This window comes from Vulpes lagopus, chromosome 1, assembly GCF_018345385.1.
Source record: "Vulpes lagopus strain Blue_001 chromosome 1, ASM1834538v1, whole genome shotgun sequence".
Classification (NCBI taxonomy): domain Eukaryota; kingdom Metazoa; phylum Chordata; class Mammalia; order Carnivora; family Canidae; genus Vulpes; species Vulpes lagopus.
Window position 1 is genome coordinate 26,938,875 of NC_054824.1, and position 21,722 is coordinate 26,960,596.

The 21,722-nt window shown below is 39.2% G+C and overlaps 1 long non-coding RNA gene across 3 annotated transcripts in view; it reads right to left on the reverse strand.

Moving 5' to 3' along the window:
- The window catches only part of LOC121494864, a 323,293-nt gene that overhangs the window by 112,616 nt on the left and 188,955 nt on the right, over nt 1–21,722 (reverse strand). For 2 of the 3 annotated variants that reach the window (XR_005988888.1, XR_005988887.1), the window contains 2 exons: nt 16,773–16,999; nt 13,109–14,568 (listed from right to left, as the gene is read on the reverse strand). This is a non-coding gene — a long non-coding RNA (uncharacterized LOC121494864). Of the gene's footprint in view, nt 1–13,108; nt 14,569–16,772; nt 17,000–21,722 lie in introns of those variants that run through there. The other variant, XR_005988890.1, reaches the window with a different exon arrangement.

A 21,722-nucleotide genomic window follows, 5' to 3' on the forward strand; every position in this document is an offset into this window, starting at 1 on the left:
GGACTGTGAGGTGGACACCAGGACTTGATGTCTTGGAAAGAACTCTAGGAAAACAGCTGAGGACTTCTCATAGCCCAGGTGTTTTTAGGCTATCAGGAAGTCAATTCTGAAAGGGATCTACAGCACACACATGCCCACACACACACACAGAAGAAGGTTTGGTCATGGCACCAAATCTAGCCTGGTCTAAGGACTGAGTCCCTTAGACCAACATAAACCAGGTAGGGTAAAGTGGGCTGATTTTCAGGGCAAGAATTCTGAATGGTGTTATCAGTGATACTTTTACATTTTTTTATATTTTCTAAATTCTCTACAATTAACTTATATGTGAATAATTTTAAATACCTTTTAAAATATAATTAATAAAATATAATTAAAAGCATAGAGATGGTTAGATGATCTAAGAAAGGGAATCAGATGTTCTTGGGAAGAGGACAAAACTGTTCCTTTTACAGTTCTTTAACATTTCATTGGATTCCTGAAACAATTTCAGAATTTGTAAACTATTCCCAGACAGTGTTTGTCATTTTGGCCAACTCTGCTGGCTTCCCTGATGTGACCAGCAGTAAGAACGCTTATCACCAAAGTGAGATTTCTTTGCTTATTTCAGAAACAGCAGGGAGAAGTGAAAAAAGTTCACCTTTATATCAAGGCTGGATAGAGAAGGAACTTCAGAAAGTAAAATGAAGTAATGGTAACAGAAAAGAAGACAGGCAGGTCAGGCAGCAGCTGAGGAAGTGGAGGAAGAGGAAGCAGCCCTTGTCTATTTCTTAAACAACTACATGCAAACTCTATTTGGGCTCAAAGAATGGACAGAGCAACTCAAACTCTGACCTTAATTGCTCTTCCTAAGTTCAAGAACATTGGCTGCACCTGCATGTTCTGTGTCAGTAGGAAGGACAGGAGAGGAGTGGCCCTGAAAGTGTCTTTGGATTGACTGGGAGTCTGGGGAAACTAAAATGCTAAATCATCTCAAGAGTCATTAGATGGGTCATATTCTTCAGTCCATTAATTTCTAACTCCTTCTTATTTTGGTAAATGAACTCATCAAAAGAATAAAAGTATAAACATAGTAAGGCTTTTGTTGCTGTATTAAGCATATAAGCTTATTTTTCCAGGACCTCTTTTTTCTGGGAGCTGCTCCTCACATTTATAAATTTTCCATTGGAGAAATGTTTTTACAGATGTGGACCTGCCTCTACCACCAACATGCCAAGGGTGGGGACCTGGTCCTGATCCAAACAACAACTCCTGATCACATGGGTTGGTCCAGCGACAAACATCTAATTTCACAATGGCCATCTTCATCCCTCCCTGCTGGGTGTTTTCAACTAAAAACTAGAAAGGGGTGGTTTCTCTTCAGTGGCTCAAACTGCAATGTATAAAATTCTGGAGTTTGTAGGCAGTCATGTTCTCTGTTACTCGAGCTGAAAACAACCAGGAAATCTGTCTGAAGCAGGAGAGGAAAGTTAAACAGATGCACATTGACAGGCACATGAGGATATGAGAAAAGAAACCTTCAAACCTCTGCAATTGTTCTAAGAATCAGCCTCATGTTTGCCCTTTTTCAAGGCTTGGTTACTGAAATCTTTCTGAATTTCATGAATTGCCTCAGGATCCAACTCATGAAGTCAATCTATTTCAAGAAAAAGTCCTGTCAATCACAACTCACAGATCCCCAATTAGTAAAGTTCAAATTTTTATAAAGGAAATGCATTAAAAATAACTTAAGTAGAGTCAGTGGGAGAACATTAAGTAAAAGATGTTGCACACCATCATGAAAACAACACAGCAACATAGCAAATATTTATATAAGCAAATCAGAACTTCATGAACATTCTAATTGCAACTATGGAAAAGCCTGTATATCCCTAAATACTAGAAGAGAGAATGGAATCATTAAAACGAAGGATAATATTTTTATAGTAATATCTCACCAATCAAAATGAAGTATAATCAGAATGTAAATAATTATATAAATATGTATATACATATGTACATACATACATATATATACACACATTTATATTAGGCATAATTAATTAACCAAAATTCCAGGAGTGCTAGTAGAAGGAGCATGTAGTTCAAAAGGAAAACCAACACTCAGCATAATATGAAAGACTATGTGTGTCTGCCCCACTGTTGGCTGAAGTATCCTAGTAGGTTCTGACCACACTTTCAAATGGCTTTCCTGTGATTTATTCAGCTAAGAATGTGAGTAGTACCCAATATTTGTGAATTCCTGGTAGAGATACTGCTTTGCAGAAAAGTCAAGGAGGAAGCAGCCTCCATCCCACTGCTTTGCATGTAGACAAAACTGAAAAGCAGCTCTCCTTTGGCATCATTACATTGTGTAGCCTTAGCTCCCACTGCATCCCAGATGAGTGACAGCACATATCTTCAATGCAGGAGTTATCGATGTATACGCCTTAGTCAAAGGAGAAAAAAACAGATTTTTAACACTTTGTGTTATCCCTGTCCCCTCTGATAAGAAAAAAAAAATTCATAGAGGCATGTAATTTTGTTTTCTAAATCCACTGAATTATCATTTCTAATGTTCATACCTTATGTCACAGTGAAAATAAAGGAAAACCATAAGCACTTCAATCCCAGGGACAGTACATAGCCACCAAATTAGACACAGCATCTGTCACTACCACAGTCTACACTCTTCAACTAATAATAGCTGCATCTGACCAAGAGCCCATTCTGTGTGTGCACTGTGCCTGATGCCTTTGACACATCATCACATACAATTCTCAGACAATCCTCTGATGCAGGCCCTCTTGCTCCCATTTTACAGAAAATGGATGGGACAGTAGAAAAAACTTAAGTACCTAATTCCAGGTCACCAGGCTTCTAAGTGGAGAACCAGAACTCAAAATTAGAACTTCTCTTACTGCAAAATGCATCTATTTCCACTGAATTCTGACACAGCACATAATCTGGTGATGATGATGATGATAATGATGATGATGATGATGATGATAAAAGCAAGATTCCCTACGGAAGCAGAATTAAATTCATTCTGTGTGATCCTTCAGAAATGAATGTGAAGGGGTACAGGTGACGTCTGCTGCCATAGACACACAGTGCTTGTTCACAGGCACAGTGCTCAGAGTTGATGGAGGAGAAGGACTCTCAGAGAAAGGGAGCCTGTCACTGTTAATGCAAGCAGAGGCTATACCTTTGCTCAGTTGGAAGGTTGAAGGGTGAGAGAATAAAGAACCTTCAAGGCTCCCTAGAAGCCTGAACTTCTTTGACCCTTTGATTCTGAGGTTTGATGATGGTGATGATAATAACAATGATAAGGTTTTCTGGCGGCAATTCCCTTGATTTTTGGTTTCTTCATGTTCTGCCAAGACCATACACCACCTAGCATTCCCCTTCCAGGTACATGGGTGGGGAGCCAGGCTGGGTGCTGAGTAAAGGGGACTTCAAACCCCCTGTGTGCCCTATAACCATGATAGTTTTGTTTTCCTCTGTCTTACATGTTGGACTTCTTCATAAGAATATATTTGGAAAAAAGTTTCCACTGGAGAGAAAGGAAAGAAAGAATGAAAGAAAGAAAAGAAGAAGAAGAAAGAAAGAAGAAAGAAAGAAAGAAAGAAAGAAAGAAAGAAAGAAAGAAAGAAAGAAAGAAAGAAAGAGAGAGGGAGGGAAGGAAGAAAGAAAAATGAAAGAAAGAAGGGAGGGAGGGAGAAAGAAAAGTAGATATAATGCTTGAAAATTTCTGAATTTGGGGATAGCTATACTTCTGAAAGGAAAAATTTCTACTTATAAAAGCATTTATCTAGGCAATAACAAAATGGAATGCTTTGTTTCACCACAACTGCACAACTGAAGCTCTTAAACACTATGAACTTGAAGCCACCCACCAAAGTGGATAAGTGATAAAAACTTTGAACACCCCAAAATGCCAGAATCCTCTTGGACCCAACTGGAGAGTCTTACCTAGTCAGTGTGCAATGGGATTTGATGAATCAGCCATGTATGGACTCTAGGACTCATCCCGCCCTCCCTAGAATGAAACTTTTCATTTTCTAACACACAAACCATCCTGACTTTTTCCCCATTCAGTGAACAACACAGAGAATTTTTTTCAGGGGACTCTGTTTCCTCATCAGGCAATTAAATAAACTCAGCACATGCTTTGTTATCCCTGAAGTGGTCATTGTCTTCCTTTGCCATTCTCCTCCTAACTCTGGCACACAGGGACATTCTGGGACACACTGTGGAAGGACTGCCACTGGGTCCTGCACTGAGCTTTCCGAAGCCTCAACAGGCAGGCTCTCACAGGGCAAAGAACACCCACACAGCAGTGTTTCACATGGCAAATATTACATCACTAACTCCTCTTATAATTCTTTTTAAGGTTTTAGTTGAGATAAACTGATTCGTAGAAAAGCCAAAAAGAGTTTTCAAACTCAGGAAGACCTCATAGTTTTGCATCTCGTCTTTTTCCTCCTGTTGGGGACAGACAGCAGTTTCGCCTTCATAAAAGTCAGACTGGTTCCTTCCTGTTCATTCAATCATCTCTACATATTCCTTTGTGGGCTCTATTATTGTGAACTTGGTGAGCTGTCGTCACTCTCCTCCTGGCTACATTCAGATGCCCCACATCTGTACTGTACACTCTCAGGCACCCATGTGAAAAAATAAACCTTTGCAGAAAGGAGAGAACAGGTTGGCTGGCTAGCGGCTCTGGTGGCCAGGAAGAACTCCCACAGGTTAGAATGAGGATATGAGGGACACCTGGGTGGGCTCAGCGGTTGAGCATCTACCTTCGGCCCAGGGCTTGATCCTGGGTCTGGGGGTCAAGTCCTGCATCAGGCTCCGCAAAGAGCCAGACTCTCCCTCTGCCTGTGTCTCTGCCTCTCTCTGTCTCTCATGAATAAATAAATAAAATCTTTAAAAAAAAAAAAAGACACTGAGGATATGGTATAAAGTGTCCATGGTGAAACCCAGGAGATGGATATAGTGATATTCATTATACTCATTGTAAAGTCCTTTCAACGTTGATATATGTTTGAACATTTGTGTAATAATATTTCAGAAAAGGAGTAAGTGCTTAATATCTGCCTAACTGGTAGAAACTTTAAGCTCCAAATCCCTCAGAAACAAGACTTAGTGAAGGATAGAGCTACAAAAGTGGACCTGAAGGGTTCTCACTTAGGGCCAACTATAGTCAGGCCCAGTCTTCTGTGTCCTGAATGATGAAAACAATCTATCCCCTGTTTAGCCATACAGCTCATTTGGCACAAAGAAGGATAAGCAGCTACAGGCAGAACTGTGAGATCTCCACTCTCTCCTCTTTTCCAGGGGCATCACTTTGCCCTCTCTGCCCCATCCTCCATCATAGATTCAGTGCCTTCCAGCTCCTAAAACTTTCCCTACCAGCAAAAAAGAAAAAACTTCAGATCTGGTGTTCTGAAAGTCTCTTATGAATTTTATGTTCTTCATTTTTTACTTGCTTAACCAAAAGTGTTTTAGCAACTGCTCAAGCTGGTCTGAGGATTTGTGCATGAGTATGTCTGAGGATGGGAAGGTTTCTCCTATACTGACACCAAAAGGAGTTAAACTGTCATAGGACAGAGAAGTTTTCAAGGTCAGAGCTGGAATGCTCTTGGAGATTATACAGTCTAACTGCCTACTGTTTAGTCTGTGCACCCCTCCAGGACAAGCCTGAGCTGTGAAACCTGTGATAATATTCAAGCTCTTTCATGAATCATACATTGAAGCCATAGAGTAAGAATCTAATGAAATGTTTATTTACTCCATTTGTACTAAGTGGATACTAGATGTTGATGAAAGCAAACTGTTCTATTGAGCCGTAGGATTCCTTTTGGTCCTAAAGTCTCTATCTAGAACATTTCTTAATAAATTACTATGGAACATAATATGAGATAACAAAATGATTCCTACAAATGACATTGCTCCTATGAAACATAAAATACTCAAAAGACAGAAATAATATTCAATCTTTCCAACTAATTGGAGTTTTTTAAGTGTTTACTCCAGTTATTCCTGGAGAATAACTTCAGCTTCTCAGAAGTCTCTTGTATAATTTGTTTACCAACCTGGTTTAAACCTAGTTCAGAAAATGTTACATCCTAGGCTTGAATATTCCTTCCTGAAAAGAAAATATTAGGTCTTCTTGACTTATAGAGGATCTAATGTACCTACTGGAGATTTACTGGAGTAGTAAGAAAGGGTTAATAGAAGGAGACATATGGAGACTACTAAGGGCTCCAAAGGACGTAGAAATTTGCTCTACTGGTAGCTGGCATTCAGAAGCCACAGCAGCAGGAGCTATACCAGCTTCACTCTGATAGAGATGGCAAGCTCTGAAATGGGAGGCAACGGTGACTACTATCTTATGGGTTTTACTTCTCAACAGAAATCATATATTCCTGGCTGTAGACCAGATCTTAGAACAGCTTATTCACTCATCCATTTCTTCACTTTTTTAGACAAGAGACCTGAGGTCAAGAAAAACTGAGGGAGTTAATCACCACTAGACCCACTTTATAAGAAATACTATTTATAGCATTTATGTATGCTATTAATATGCTATTAAAATACCGATTTCTACATATAAACTGAAGAGAAAAACTTAAAATAATAATAAAATCAGCTGTACTTTGTTTTCTGTCATAGAAAGTTCCATTGTTCCTGCTAGGGAGGAAACTGTGAGGGATATTATAGATCTGAGGGCATAATCCTAATTATTTAATGACTGTACCTCACCCTTCAGATAACCTGTCTGTCCCTAATTAAATTATGTACCCAAAGGTAAAAAGCCTTCTATGTCATTGACAACATTCCTTCTTTCCTCCCCTCCTCCTTCCTACCCTCCTTCCTTCCTCCTTCCATTCTTCCTTCCTCCCTTCCTTTATGTGTTTGACAAATATTTAAATGCCTATCATATGTTGGGTGGATTGAGTAGCAGATATAATGACTATTTTTGTACCATGAAATACTGAAAACAACAAGATAACCCACAATTAAATCAAAGAATCTTACAGGTAAGAAATACTGAGGAAAACAAAGGTTAAGTTCATACATCTAGTTAAAAGAATCATAACTAACACTCAAGTTTCCTTCTTTTCTCTGGTAGAAAGACCTCTCGTGGGATCCCTGGGTGGCGCAGCGGTTTGGCGCCTGCCTTTGGCCCAGGGCGCAATCCTGGAGACCCGGGATCGAATCCCACGTCGGGCTCCCGATGCATGGAGCCTGCTTCTCCCTCTGCCTGTGTCTCTGCCTCTCTCTCTCTCTCTCTGTGACTATCATAAATAAATAAAAATCAAAAAAAAAAAAAAAGAAAGAAAACACACGCTTTAAAAAAAAAAAAAAAGAAAGACCTCTCGTTATAAATTGGAAAGCTGACTCAAACCTCAGCATGGCCAATTACTAATGATGATCTCAAGAAAGTTTATCACTTGTACAGTGGGAATATTATCTTTTTTCCTGAGATTACTATAAAAATGAAATAAGATATATAAAATACCTCAATACAGTGTCTGACCCATTATAGGCATGCGATATTATTTAGCAATGTTTTCCCTTCATGGTTCAGTACACTGTTCATGACTATCAACAAAAGGTTCACTTTTTTTCTGCCACTGATTTATTAAGGAATTTTCTCTGTCTTCTTCACTAATTCTATTTTTAAAATGGGTCAAGTTTCCAGTCTATGGCTAAATAATTTCTTTACCTTTCTCCTAAACTCTGAGCTACTGCTGTTCTATACCAGGCTTTATGGACTCTTCCATTCTCCCACAGCCATGCTGATGTAGTCCCACAATCAAGCTACCACCATCCTCTCAGCCAGGAGTTCTTGTGCAATGCCCAACCTGCCTAGCATGGCCCTTCCTAGTATGATCTGAAACCTCTTGAAAATGTTCCTGTTTGTTCACGTATTCCAACAACACTTACCAAGTAGAATTATGAACTAAGATGGCCTAGTTGCTGATACATTGAGATAGGTTTTATAGTGTCTCTCACTGCAAGGAGCTCATATTATAATGATGTGTATTGTGTGATATTTGGTTATTTATCCAATACACATGTAAAGTCATTACATAAGGTGATGGAGTATGGAGGTGGAAGGGCTAATTAGCTGAGGAAGAGAAAGTTTATCAAACAAAGGCTTCTCAGGGGCAGTAAGACTGGGTTTAGATTGGGTCACAAGGGAAGAATTGGAGCTCTTCAAGTATGGAAGAGAGGAAATTCTCAATCAAGCAACAGCTCAACTGGTTCAGTGTGGCCAGAGCCTGCTATACCTGAAGAAGAGCACAGGAAAGTGGTGCTATAAAAGTTGGCAGAAAGCAGGTAGAAAGCACTGATGCTCCTATCACAAAAGTGATGAAGTTCCGAGTAAATCTTAACAAGAGGTATAGCACAATCATATCTAGACTTAATAAAGACTATTCCACTGATAGAAAACTGTAGGGAGGGGGGGTCTGACTTAATTCCAAGAGAGCAACTCTCAGACTATTACCAAAACAATGGTCTTGGTAATGAGTAATGAGGATCCGAATCAAGGCAATGAATAGGAAGAAAGAGATGCACATATGAGAAATTTAGGAGGTAGAATCAACCAGACTTAGCCACACACTAGAAATGGGAACTGAGGTTCCAACAATCATCTGGAATGACTCTGGATTCTACCATCAAAGATTTTGATTTTGTAGTCATGTTAGTAGAAGTTGGGAATCTGAATTTTTAGGGAGTATTCCTACAAAAAAATTATTCTGGTACAGGTCGTCCACACACTACAGGGGAGGTTAAGACAGAAGGTACTTCTTTTTCTCAAGTGGCAACAGCACACCTTCTTGATTTAACATCCCTGTAGAGATAGGACAGCTTGGCAGTGATGAGTACCTGGGTGGTTCAGTTGCAGGTGAAACACAGAGCACTAATCAATGAGGACCAGTCATGAATGATGGGACACTAGAAAACAGGCACAGAGGGATCCCTGGGTGGCGCAGCGGTTTGGCGCCTGCCTTTGGCCCAGGGCGCGATCCTGGAGACCCGGGATCGAATCCCACATCAGGCTCCCGGTGCATGGAGCCTGCTTCTCCCTCCGCCTGTGTCTCTGCCTCTCTCTCTCTCTCTCTGTGACTATCATAAAAAAAAAAAAAAAAAAAAAAAAAAAAAAAAAAGAAAACAGGCACAGAGGAAGAGGGTGACTCCAAAAGAGGATAACCAAAGAGTTGTCAGAGAGGATGTAGATACCCAAGGCAGATGCTACTCGTGGCCAGAGTTTTCCTTGACCCAGCCTTTAAGGCAGAGATTGCTTTTTCTTGGGGACATGATTACAGTAGGCAGCTGAAGGATGTGGCCACTGTGAGTAGGGGAGAAGGGTTTGTTTTTGTATTTTAATTCCTGCAACTAAATTCAGAAAAAGTCATTTAACCCTCACCTATCCATGAGCTAATAATTTCTGTGATATTTGATACAGCACCTGGAATCCGTAGCACATTTAATGATGTTGTGACTTCTGCTTAATGCTTTATAATAATACTCATTGTGAAAATGCACATCACCTGAGTGAGACAAGTCAGACAATCTCATTTACATCTGACTGAGCAAAACATATTTCCTTTGTATATATTTAAAATCTATTGATAAGCTGAATGTATACTTGAAAATACACCTCTGGCAATAATTTGTATTACGTATATAATTGAATACCAGAAATATTTTCTTTGTGCAAAGCACTGTGTGTTAGTTCCTTTCTTCCACTAGGGCCTTATAACATAACAAGGGAATGACAATAATAGATGGCAAAATCTGACAAGGGCCATCGGGAAAAGACAAAATACCACAAGAGGCAAAGAAGAGAGAGCTTTGTGGAGGAGCTGTCATTTGAGGGAAATTGTGAAAAAATTACAGTTTCAACAAACAGATGATGGGAGCAGTAGGGTGGGGCTGGCATTTCAGATGGGACAAAGACTGGCAAATGAGGAAATACAGAGCAAGCTTGGGGAATGAGAGTGATAGGGAATGTGCATAAACTCTAAGGAAACACCAGAAAGCTGCAACTATAGATATGGCCATTATTTTCAAAAATCTAAAATGCTAAACTGAGCATCAATTCCATACTTCCAAAAGGTTTTGTGAATGAGGGCAGGGTGAACACAAGTGAGAGCTCTGTGTTAGGAACATTACTTTGGCAACAGTACGAAGCAGAGCCTGGAGAGACTGGAAGCAGGGAAACTAATTAGGAGGCTGCTGCCATAGTCCTGGGAGAGTCCACGAGGGCTTGTTTGTTTGTTTTCTGTAGCTGTATTTCTGAATGTAGCAATTTGAAATTTTATTTTATTTTATTTTTTTCTGCCATTCTTTCTTTTTAATTTAAATTTTAGGTTAACATACAATATAATATTGGTTTCTGGAGTAGAATTTAGTGATTCATCACTTACATACAACACCCAGCTCATCACAAGGGCCTTCCTTATGCCCATCACCTATCTAGCCTATTCCCCACCCTCCTCCCCTCCATCAACACTTGGTTTGTTCTCTATTGCTAACAGTCTTTTACAGTTTGATTCCCTCTCTCCTTTTTTTCTTTTCCCCCTTCCCATATGTTCATCTGTTTTTGTTCTTAAATTCCACGAGTGAGATCTTATAGCATCTTTCTCTGACTAACTCATTTCACTTAGCACAATGAGGTTTGAATTGAGAAGAGAAAAAACAAAGGGATGGATGCATTAGACATTGTATAGGTAGCATCTGGGTACTAAGCCTTCAGCTCTTAAGTTGCACTGACATTTGTGGTTAAATGGATTATTGGAGTGGCTTCAACAAACATAGTTTGAGTGTGAGGGAGAAGAATAAAGTCAAGAAGAAAGTCCAGGCAACAGGAGTTTGGTGTCTCACATACTGTTGATGATGCCTTTAGGGCTCATCTCTCTCCTAAACTGGCGGGAGACCTTCTTTCTGCTGGCACCTGCCCATTGTTGTATGAGGGCTCCTGGTAACCACAGGTTCCAGGGAATTAAGACCCTGTGGGTGGCCCCTGAGCAATGACAGGTGAGAGTTGGTATAGAAATACTTATTTCTTCACCCCTCAGGAGACAATCCTGAGACCTGTTCTACACTGTCTCCCAGAGTGCCAAAGGGCTTAAAGCCCCAGTTGCCCACAGGTGTAGCCTGCTCAGGATAGCTTTCTTTATTGGCATCCTTTTCTCCCTGGGGTCATTTGCTCACTCCACTCAGGTCCTCCTGGGATCACCTCTCTATAATTCTTTATATAACTGATTCTTCTCAGAATTTGCTTCTGGAGGGGCACCTGAGTGGCTCAGTCAGTTGGGCACCTACCTTCAGCTTGGGTCATGACCTCAGGGTCCTGGGATAGAGCCCCACACCTGGCTTCCTGCTCAGTGGGGAGCCTACTTCTCCCTCTCCCTCTGCCTGCCACTCTCCCTGCTTGTGTTCTCTTTCTGTGTGTCAAAAAAATAAATAAAGCCTTTAAAAAAAAAAAAAAAAAGAACCTGCTTCTGGAAAAATAACTCCTTGAAGATAGAGTCATCTCAGATCACAACTCAAAGGAAATGCTGATAACTGTCTTAGGAGCAAGATTAAAGTCACTGGAGGTGAGTTAATAATATTGCTGAAGGGTTTGGGATTATACTAGAGGGAAAAATGGAGGTGAGACGAAAGGGACAGAATATCCACCGGTGAGCAGAAGATTGAGGAAGAAAGAAGATAGAATGCTACAAAGATCATCTCAAGTTCCAAAGAGGGGAGGATGCCGAGTGAAAACAGTTGAACCAGACCTGTCTTTTCTTATTAAATTACAGTCTCAGGACACGACATGGCTAGATTGTTGTTTGATTGATTTTGGTTAAATTAATGTTTTCAAAGTGGAAGCTCCAATTTAGAATGAGTTATGAACCCTGTAAAAATGATGTAAGCCACCTAAATCTTCCTCCTCCTAAAATATCCTTACTTCCTTTACCTAGAATCTTTGCTCATGTTTAGGAGGTAGCTGAGGCTTCAGGGAACCCAAGGAGGTGCCCATCTTAGTACCCTGAGTCTCCTATTATAATTGTCTCTCCTTGAACCTTCTATCCATTTGTCCACCTTTCCTTGAGATAGTAAGTTCTTTGAGGGAAGGGATCATTCATTATTCTGATGCTGATGGACAAGTGGACTTAGTCTAGCAGCTCATGGGTCACCAAAAGGGTTGTTTCAGCACCATCTGATCAAGAGAAGAGCAGGATTTCCACCTACAGAGCATAGATGGTATGATAACCACAGTTTAGACAAGAGAGATAGACAGCTAGAGTTAGAGACAGAGACTGAGACAGAAACAGAGGCAGAGACAGTGCTGTTGAGTATTTTTTGTTTGTTTTTTTGTTGTTGTTTTATTTTGTTTCTGCTAAGTACATTGAGGGAGGATAGACCTCCACAGGATATGTATATTATCCTGTGAAAATGTCCTACACAATCAATTTAATGATTTTTGTTGAGTGTCTCTATGAAGTTGGCAGTGTTTGGGAGCTAAGGACAATTTGACAGATAATTCCACAACTTTGATAAAACTTACATTCTAGTGGGGTGGGGAGGGAGACCGATGGCAGATAGGTAGATACTATAACAGCAAATATATATTATGAAAAAAAAATAAGAGGATAATGGGTGGAGGAGATGGGGAAAGGGGGTCATTTAGGTTGGTTTCAGATATTTGAGCTAAGACCTAAATGACAGGAAGAAGGAAGGACTCAAATACGGAAAGATTGCAAAAAGAATGTTTCAGGCAGAGGAAAAACAGCATATTTTAAAACCATAGGCAAGAACCACAAGAAAGTCATTGTGGCCAGAGGAGACCATGGCAGAAGATGATGTTGGAGAGGTATGGGTCAGGCCATGTGGGGCCGTAAAGGCCATCACAAGGAATTTGGACCTTATTCTAAGTGAAATGGGAAGGCACTGGAGGATTTTAAAAGGAAAGTAATGTAATTTTGTTTTTAAGAATATCCATCGGGCAGCCCGGTGGCTCAGCGGTTTAGCACCGCCTTCAGCCCAGGGTGTGATTCTAGAGACCCGGGATCGAGTCCCACATCAGGCTCCCTCCATGGAGCTTGCTTCCCCCTCTGCCTGTGTCTCTGCCTCTCTCTCGCATGTGCGCACATGCTCTGCCTCTTTCATGAATAAATAAATAAAATCTTAAAAATATATATATATCCCTCTAGTTGCTATGGGGAGAGTGGATTGTAAAGAAGCAAGAAAAAAAGTGTGGAAACATGGCTGAGAGGCTATTCAAGTGTGCAATTATAGCATTCAGGTAGGGTAGAAGCACTAAACACTGACAGAGCAGGACAATGATTTGGATATATTTTGGAGGATATGATGTTCTTTTGATACTTCCACTAGCTCTGAGAATCACTTATGTACCACCTTTCTTCTCCAAAGGTAATCCAACTTTGGTCCAAAACTCCACATCAGATTGTACAGGAATATAACCACTTTTTGGAAGCCACCTAATATTTCCTTCAGGAAAGGGCTCATAAAAACAATACTGATTAAAACAAACAAACAAACAAACAAACAAAAACAGTAAAACCTAGTCTAGAGCTCACACATGACAATTCTTGGGCACTTGAGGCTGAAATTCTCATTGCCTCTAGCATGTTTTGTGCCAGCTGAGAAGGCATTGCTATCACCATCACTCCTTATTTGGGTCTCCTCCAGCAGCTTGGCATTACTCCTCTACTGTTTGGGGTGACATGGTACTAATATAAAACAGGATATGGCACACATATTCCTTGATTTAACACACACACACACATATACACACATGCTTGGTCATTTGAAAATCTCATTCTTGTCCTCATTTTTGGTGATACTCTCATCATCTGAAATGTAACTTAGATTAATAAAATGGGATAGACATTATCATAAGGACACTTTCTGGGTTTTGCTGAGAGCTGCTTCTTATGTGCATGAGAAAAGATACATTTCACTCATCACAATAAAACTACATTGCTTCAAAAAGATGAACTAATCAGAAGCAGCTGGAATGAATTAAAGACACTAACAACTTATAAATGAGACATAAGTGATCTTGTAGGGGGAAAGTACTTTTAAATTGTTTAAATGTGCTTGTCTAACATGTCACTAAAAGCTGTAATCTTCCATTTTCCATTAACAACTCCATCAATTTTTCCTTAATGTTTTAAATTAACTGTCTTCTCTCAAACATGATGCTGCTCAACATTTGAAGAAAATAGCCCTTGTTTTTCTTTTTTTTAGTCTGGATTTAGGAAGCTGAAATAATTTTTCATTTGCATTTTTATAAAAGTTTTTTCATTTTAGAAATTGACATGTTTTCTATCATTTTAAATGGCAGAGCACTGCCCCAAAATAAATGTACCTGTCCTTTTTTAAAGTCTATGATGCCTGTGATATTAGAATTATAACTATACCAAGCAGAAGAAAATTACATTGTTTTTATAAAGATACATCATTTTTATAAAAGTCCACAAAGTGACCCGATTTTCACTTAATTAACTTCATCCATATATCCTTGTTCTTGTCCTTCTTGTAGCAAACTTCCTGGAAAAAAGAAACACAAGAGGGAGAATATGATCGTGTCTCTGGCACCCTATATTGAAAGGAATGTGTTCATCTATCAGAAGGGATATATAACCCTTCACTTAGTTAGTTGATGTAGCACATCTGGCTAATAGATAAGAGAAATAGGATAGTGTTCACAGACCAAAGAAAACTGAATTTTCTTTTTCTTTAAAAAAAAAATATTTATTTATTCATGAGAGACACAGAGGGGGAGGCAGAGACATAGGCAAAGGCAGAAGCAGACTTCCTGTGGGGAGCCTGATGTAGGACTCAATCCCAGGACCCCGGGATCACGCCCTGAGCCAGGCAGACACTCAACTACTGAGCCACCCAGGTGCTCCAGAAAACCTGAATTTTCATATGAAACTATTAAGCAACCACTACTAATCATGTTGGGAAAGATATCAGACACTCCTTATAAGCCCTATTGAAGCTATTTTGTTTGGCTTTTTTACTTTAGAATGTTTACTAATTCCTTTCAATTTAAGGGATACTTACTTCGTACCAGTTTACATAGACACAAATGTAGGTTTTGGGATACAAAGACTAATTAAACACAAACCATGTTCTCAAGGAGCTCAAAATTGAGGGGGGGTTTAAAAATCATGTTCAAATTACTATATTGTAATGTGATAGTATCAGATAGGAGAGATTGTCTTATTTTATTTTAATATTATAATAACATTATAGGATCATGGCAGAGTAGTTAATTGTGCCTAATTTGGATAGGGAGAGGAGCACAAATTCTACAAGCCGACCCTATTTTCAATTTAACAGATCTCTTCCTTATATCCTTGTTCTCTTATTAAATAAGGGACATTATTAAACTTGAAAACTTCAAGAGTGACATTTGAAGTGTGCATTGAATAATGAGAAGAGGTCTATAACACTCTGTGACTCTCTCAGGCTTAAATTAAGCTGAAGATATGCACAAGATATTCAGGAAAACATTGGACATATATCTTGCCTACTACAATAACTTCAGTTTTTTATGTGCCCAAAAGTAAAGAGAGAAACAGGAGAAAAACTCCTGATTCAGACTGTGAAATAATCTGATACACATTCCAAGGATCATAGACCCTAACCCCACATAATGGGAAATGACTGAAAATTTTTTAACAAGGGTGTGGTGACCATTTTTAAGTATTAGGAAGATTATTTTGGCATGATGCCTTGGTAGAGCATTGTTCCATTATCTTTTAGCAATCAGAGTTGCTCTTGCAAAATTCAGTACCATACTGATACCCAACCCTTTAAAAGCTTAATTTCTCTTTTTGACCTAAAGGTGACCTAGTTTCTCTTTTTAAATCCTAAAGGATCTTTTCTTTATTCTTGGTGTTCTGAAATTTCATCATAGTGTCTATTTTCTATGTTAGACTTCTGTTCTTAAAAATGTCTTATGTTACTTCTTAGATAATTCCCTACCCATAATTTTACCTGTTCTCCCTTTCCAATTCCAATTAAATAGTCAAACACCTGTTCATTTTTTTTAGTTCTATTTTCTGGGTCATTTCCTCAACATTATCGTCCCATTCCTCCTTCTGAATTCTTTATTTATTTGGTTGGGTTCTGGGAGAAGCATATATTATTACATCTCAAGAGTCTTCTCCTGTGTTCTGATCATTCCTTTTCTCTACCATCCTGGTCTTGTTTCACAGGAGCAGTATCTTTTCTTATGTAAAGTTTCTTCCACTCTCTAATTTCTGTTTTCCGTGGTTTCCTTTGTTTAATTATATAGTTAATTGCTTTCATCTGCCTTTCATGTGAAACCTTTCCCAAAATGTTGGATGATACTTGTCTATCAGGTCTTATTTTCAACTTAGGTATGGACAAACTGATTGGAAATTCAAAGTACATAGGCAGGGCTTTTGCATATCTATATATTTAAGGGCACATCACAAAACCAGATTTCAATCGAATAATCATCAAATATCAGTATCCCCCTAGGGCCAACAAAGTTCTCTAGCCCTAACCAGTCTGCAGGTTGATGGTTGGCAGTCACTGATCTGGGAGCAAAGCAAATAGGAACTAGAAGTCTCACCAGCGTAAAAATTCTCCCTAACTCCCTTGAGTTCATCACTTAACCTTCCCTCCCCTTTCTACTATACCTGGTATTTCCTGTGACCAGAGACTTTTGGATTTTCCTATCTCAGATTTGTACTTCAACCTTGTCTTCTGCTTACCTCTGAGTCTCACATCTTTCTAGGATTCTGTGTCAACTGGCAACTTGCTTCGTGAATCCTGTGTACAGATTCAGGTGGAAACCTCCTCTGCTCTACCAAGTCAATGGCCATCCTGCTGTCCACTTTTCATCTTCAGATACTTTTTCAACATTTCTTCTGTTATTTTTTTCTTCATATTCTGCTTGTAAAATTACAGCAGATGTCAACTCGTTCCTTGACAATTAAGTCTGCAATGCACAAAATAAATAAATAATTTTATATTAGTCTAGGTGCTCTAAAAAGTAGGTTCAGACACATGCCTATGAAAGAAAATGGGGAGGGAGCTTGGAAAGTGTGGAAGAGCCATCACACTGCAATGCAGGTGAAGGGGATATGGAAGGGAGAAAGTTTGAGTAGAAGCATCTTAGAATGCAGTGCAGTTATAAGAGAAGCTCAGCAAGGTGGTCATGGGGGTTCTTAAGACAAGTTCACTGGTCAGTAGAGTTCTACATTTCCAAGGCATAGGTCTGTCTTATTACCCCTGCCATTTTCAGTCATTGTCTAGGATCAGTCCATTGGAAGCAATGTAGGAGTGAATTTCACAGTGCAGCATCTAGGGCTGTTGGTCAGTAATGCTTTCTGTAGTTGGAGATCTGAAAGGAATATTTTTATGCAGATCTTGGGGCTTCTCAACCTCCTTAATCATGAGCTAATGACTTATAAGTCTCTTTCTATATGTGTATACATCCTATTTGTTCTGTTTCTCCAGAGAGTACAGACTAATACACTATGTAAAATGTAAAATAGTACAATCATTTTAGAAAAGAGTGTAGCACATGGAAGGACATTATGTTACATAGAATAAACCAGAAACAGAAAAAAAATAAAAAAGAAAAGAGTGTAGCAATTTCTTGAGGAAAGTTTACATTTGGGGACATTTTTTTTTAATTAGAAGAAAACCTGTCAGGGAGCTTGGGTGGCTCAGTCAGTTAAGCCTCTGCCTTTGGCTCAGGTCATGATCCCAGCATCCTGAGATCATGCTGGGCTGGGTCGCTGCTCAGCAGGGAGATTGGTTCTCCCTCTCCCTCTGCCTCTCCCCTCTGCTGCCAGTTTGTGCTCTCTCTCAAATAAATAAATAAAATCTTTAAAAAGAAGAAGAAAACTTGTCTATAATCTAGTCTCTTATAATCAGGCAGACGGATTAGGGAAATGCTTATAAATGCTTGAAACCAGCCCATAATAGCAGTTAATATATTTTCAACATTCACTTTTAGAAATAACATTGTTTTGTGTGTTCCAATAATCTGCCATGACCTACTTCCTAAACTACAAAAATAAACTACGAAATTTACATGCCAGAAATTAGTTCTTATTAAGGATAGTAGCATATTTCTTTCAATACAGAAGTAATCAAATGAACCTAGAACAAATTAATAATATCCAAATATGACTGAGGTGTTCCTTAGCTGCACATGCCTTTTTGTACTTAAAGCAGCCCAGTCTTGTCATATGATTAAGGATGTGGAAGTACATTGTAAACTCTAAAGGGCTATGTAAGTTAATGTATCTAGGTATAGGTTTTCCCTTACCTATCCTGTTCCCTTACCTATCCCTTACCTATCCCTTATGTATCATTCTTTAGGCACTTACAATCTGAAGTATTTTTCTTTAATTCGGGGAAGCTCCTTGCTGTTATTTTCTCAAATATCTTCCCTCTTCCATATTTTTTTGTATGGCACTCTTATTTTCCAGATGTTGTCATTTATATTGCTTTCCTATATATCTTTTGTTATTAATATTTACCATTTTTAATCTCTTTATTCTTTCTTGCTTCATATACAATGAATTTCACAATTTGACCTTCTAGGTTACTAGTTTATCAGGAGATGTATAATATCTGATTTCTCTACATCCTTGTCAAAATTAGTTATTTCACGTTTTTGAATCTATGTTAGTGAATGAACAATGGTGTCTCATCATGACATTGATTCGTATTTCCATATGACTAATAATGTCTACCATGTTTACATATGCTTATTGTCCATTTGTATGTTTTGTTTGGAGAAATGTCTATTCAGATCCTTTGCCCATTTTATAACTGAATTATTTAGTCTATTATTACTGAGTTGTAAGAGGTTTTTTTAATATTTTAGATATAAGTCCATTATCAGATATATGATTTGCAAATATTTCCCCCCACTTCTGTGTGGATTTTTTTTTCACTTTCTTGATAATGTCCTTTGAAGCAAATTTTTTTAAAAATTTTAACTAAGTCCAGTTTACCCATTCTTTGTTTTGTTGCTTGTTCTTTCAGTGTCATTTAAGAATCCATTGTCATATCTAAAGTCATGAAAAATAAATAAATAAATAAAGTCATGAAAATTTACCTCTCCGTTTTCTTCTTTGAATTTTATAGTTTGGTTCCTACATTTACACCTTAATATATTTGCAGTTAATTTTTCTTTATTTTTTAAAAGATTTTATTTATTTACTCATGAGAGACACAGAGACACAGGCAGAGGGAGGAGCAGGCTCCCCACAAGGAGCTCAATGTGGGGCTTGATCACAGGACCCTGGGATCATGCCCTAAGTTGAAAGCAGATGCTCAACCACTGAGCCATCCAGGAGTCCCAAGTTAATTTTCTTTATAACGTGAAGTAATCCAATAGCTATCCACTTTGCCCCAGTACCATTTATTAGAAATATTATTCTTTCCTCCCTTGAGTGGTTTTGGAAAAAATCAGTTGACCATAGACATGTGGATTTATTTCTGGGCTCTCAATTATGTTCCACCAATCTAAAGCCAGATCTTGAAGATATTATGGGTTTGATTCCAGACCAAAAGAGCAAATAAAGCAATGAAATGAGTCAGATGATTTTTCTGTTTCCCATTTCATGTAAAAGGTAGGTTTTTTTTTAAAAAAAGTTATGTTTACACTATATTGTAGTCTTTTAAGTGTGCAATACTTAATAATAATAACATTATTTCTTTAAAAAACTACATACCTTGGGGTGCCTGGGTGGCTCAGTCACTAGTGTGCCTGCCTTTAGTTCAGGTTGTGTTCTCAGGTGCTGGAATTGGGCCCAGAATGGAGCTCCCTGCTCAATGGGGAGTCTGCTTCTCTATCTCCCTCTGCCCCTCCCCTCTGCTCAGGAACTCTCTCTCAAATAAATAAATGAATTTTTTTAAAACTACATATCTTAATTTAAAAATACTTTATCACTAAAAAAAAAAATTCTATCATCTGAGCTTTCAACAAGTCATAATCACTGATCACAGATCACCATAACAAATATGATGAAATAATGAAAAAGTCTGAAGTATTGTGAGAATTACCAAAATGTGACACAGAGACATGACGTGAACAACAGCTGCTGGAAAAATGGCACCAATAGATATGTTTGATGCAGGGTTGTCACAAACTTTCAATTTGTAAAATGTGCAAAGTGAAATAAAGTGAAGCACAATAAAATGAGGTATGCCTGTATATATCAATCATTGTGCCAATACTGCACTGTCTTGATTACTGTCACTTTGTAGTAAATCAGGAAGTGTGAGTCCTCCAATTTTGCTCTTTTTTCCAATATTGTTTAGGCTACTCTGGGTCCCTTATAATTCCACATGAACTTTAGAATCAGTTTGTCCATTATTGCAAAAATGGCAGCTGGAATTTTGGCAAGGATTTCACTGGAGAGAAGCTAAGATGGCAGAGCATAGGGGGACCCTATGATTGTCTCATCCCTTGAACACAGCTAGATAAATAAATCACTCCAGACACCCAAGAAGTCAATCTGAGGACTGACAGAACAAATTGCACAACTAAACATAGAGAAGAGGCCACATCATGGAAGGTAGGATATGCAGAGACACGATTTGTGGGAGAAAAGGATGGCTGGTGCTATGGAGAGGAGGGAGCCCTGGTGACGGAGAAAGGAAGGGGGTGGGCAGAGAGAAGAGAGAGTGAGAGAAGTGCCCAGGGGATCGCACAAGGAAAACATTTCCCCTAAGCATTTGATTGGAAAAATGAAAGGGACTGATTATCTTGAGTTTTTACAACAGTGGAGCTCTACAACTGAAGTTTTTGAGGTCTGTGCCTAGTGGACACTGCAGACCTCCTGTGGAGAAAGATGGCAGAAACCCTGGAATGCACTGGGAGAGATAGTTTTCCCTTCTTGGAGTGCATCTGGGAGAGGCAACATTGCCTATCAGGGGACAAAGAGCTGCACCATTATATTCCCCTGCCCCTCAAGATATGGGCAGAGATACCTGCTGAGGGTAGGTACCCTGGACACCGAATTTTTGCTATGCTTTACTCAAAATTCCAAGCTTCTATGTGTTGGTGAAATACTTCTTCTGCACCAGCCCCAATACATCAAGACCCTCCCCAAGAGGACCAGTGCACTCCATACCATGTCCAGTCCTAAGGTTTGGAGTTTAAAATTCAGCCAGCCTGCCTGGACTAAACACAGGTGTACTGTGCTGCCAGGTGGGCAGACAGCCCAGACACAGATAGAATGAAGGCAGGGATCTGAGGGATCCCTGGGACACAAAAAGGGAGATTGTTCACTCTTCTGTAAGAGCTTCCCAGACAGTGATGGGCCCAAACACCTTTGTCCAGGGAGGAGGGAGAGGGCTGGCACCATATTCCTCCCCTGTACCTCAAGCATAAACTAACTTTGGTAAGCACAGTGCCAACAGTGGAGGCTTAAATCACTTATACCAACCTCTGCAGGTGCTTCTTTTCTCAGGCAGGTATGCCAGAAAAGCAGTGCTGTTGGTTCCTTCGATAGAAGATCAACACAATCTCTGCACACACACCAAGTCTACTGACCACAGCGTGCTGCAAAGCTTCAGTTCTCAGGGAAATAGTATCAGGCCCCTTTGAACAAACAGACTACAGCAGACCTTGTTAAAACTCACCACACACTAGAAAAGGTCCAAGCACTCCCCACTGCAGCAAAGAGAAATTG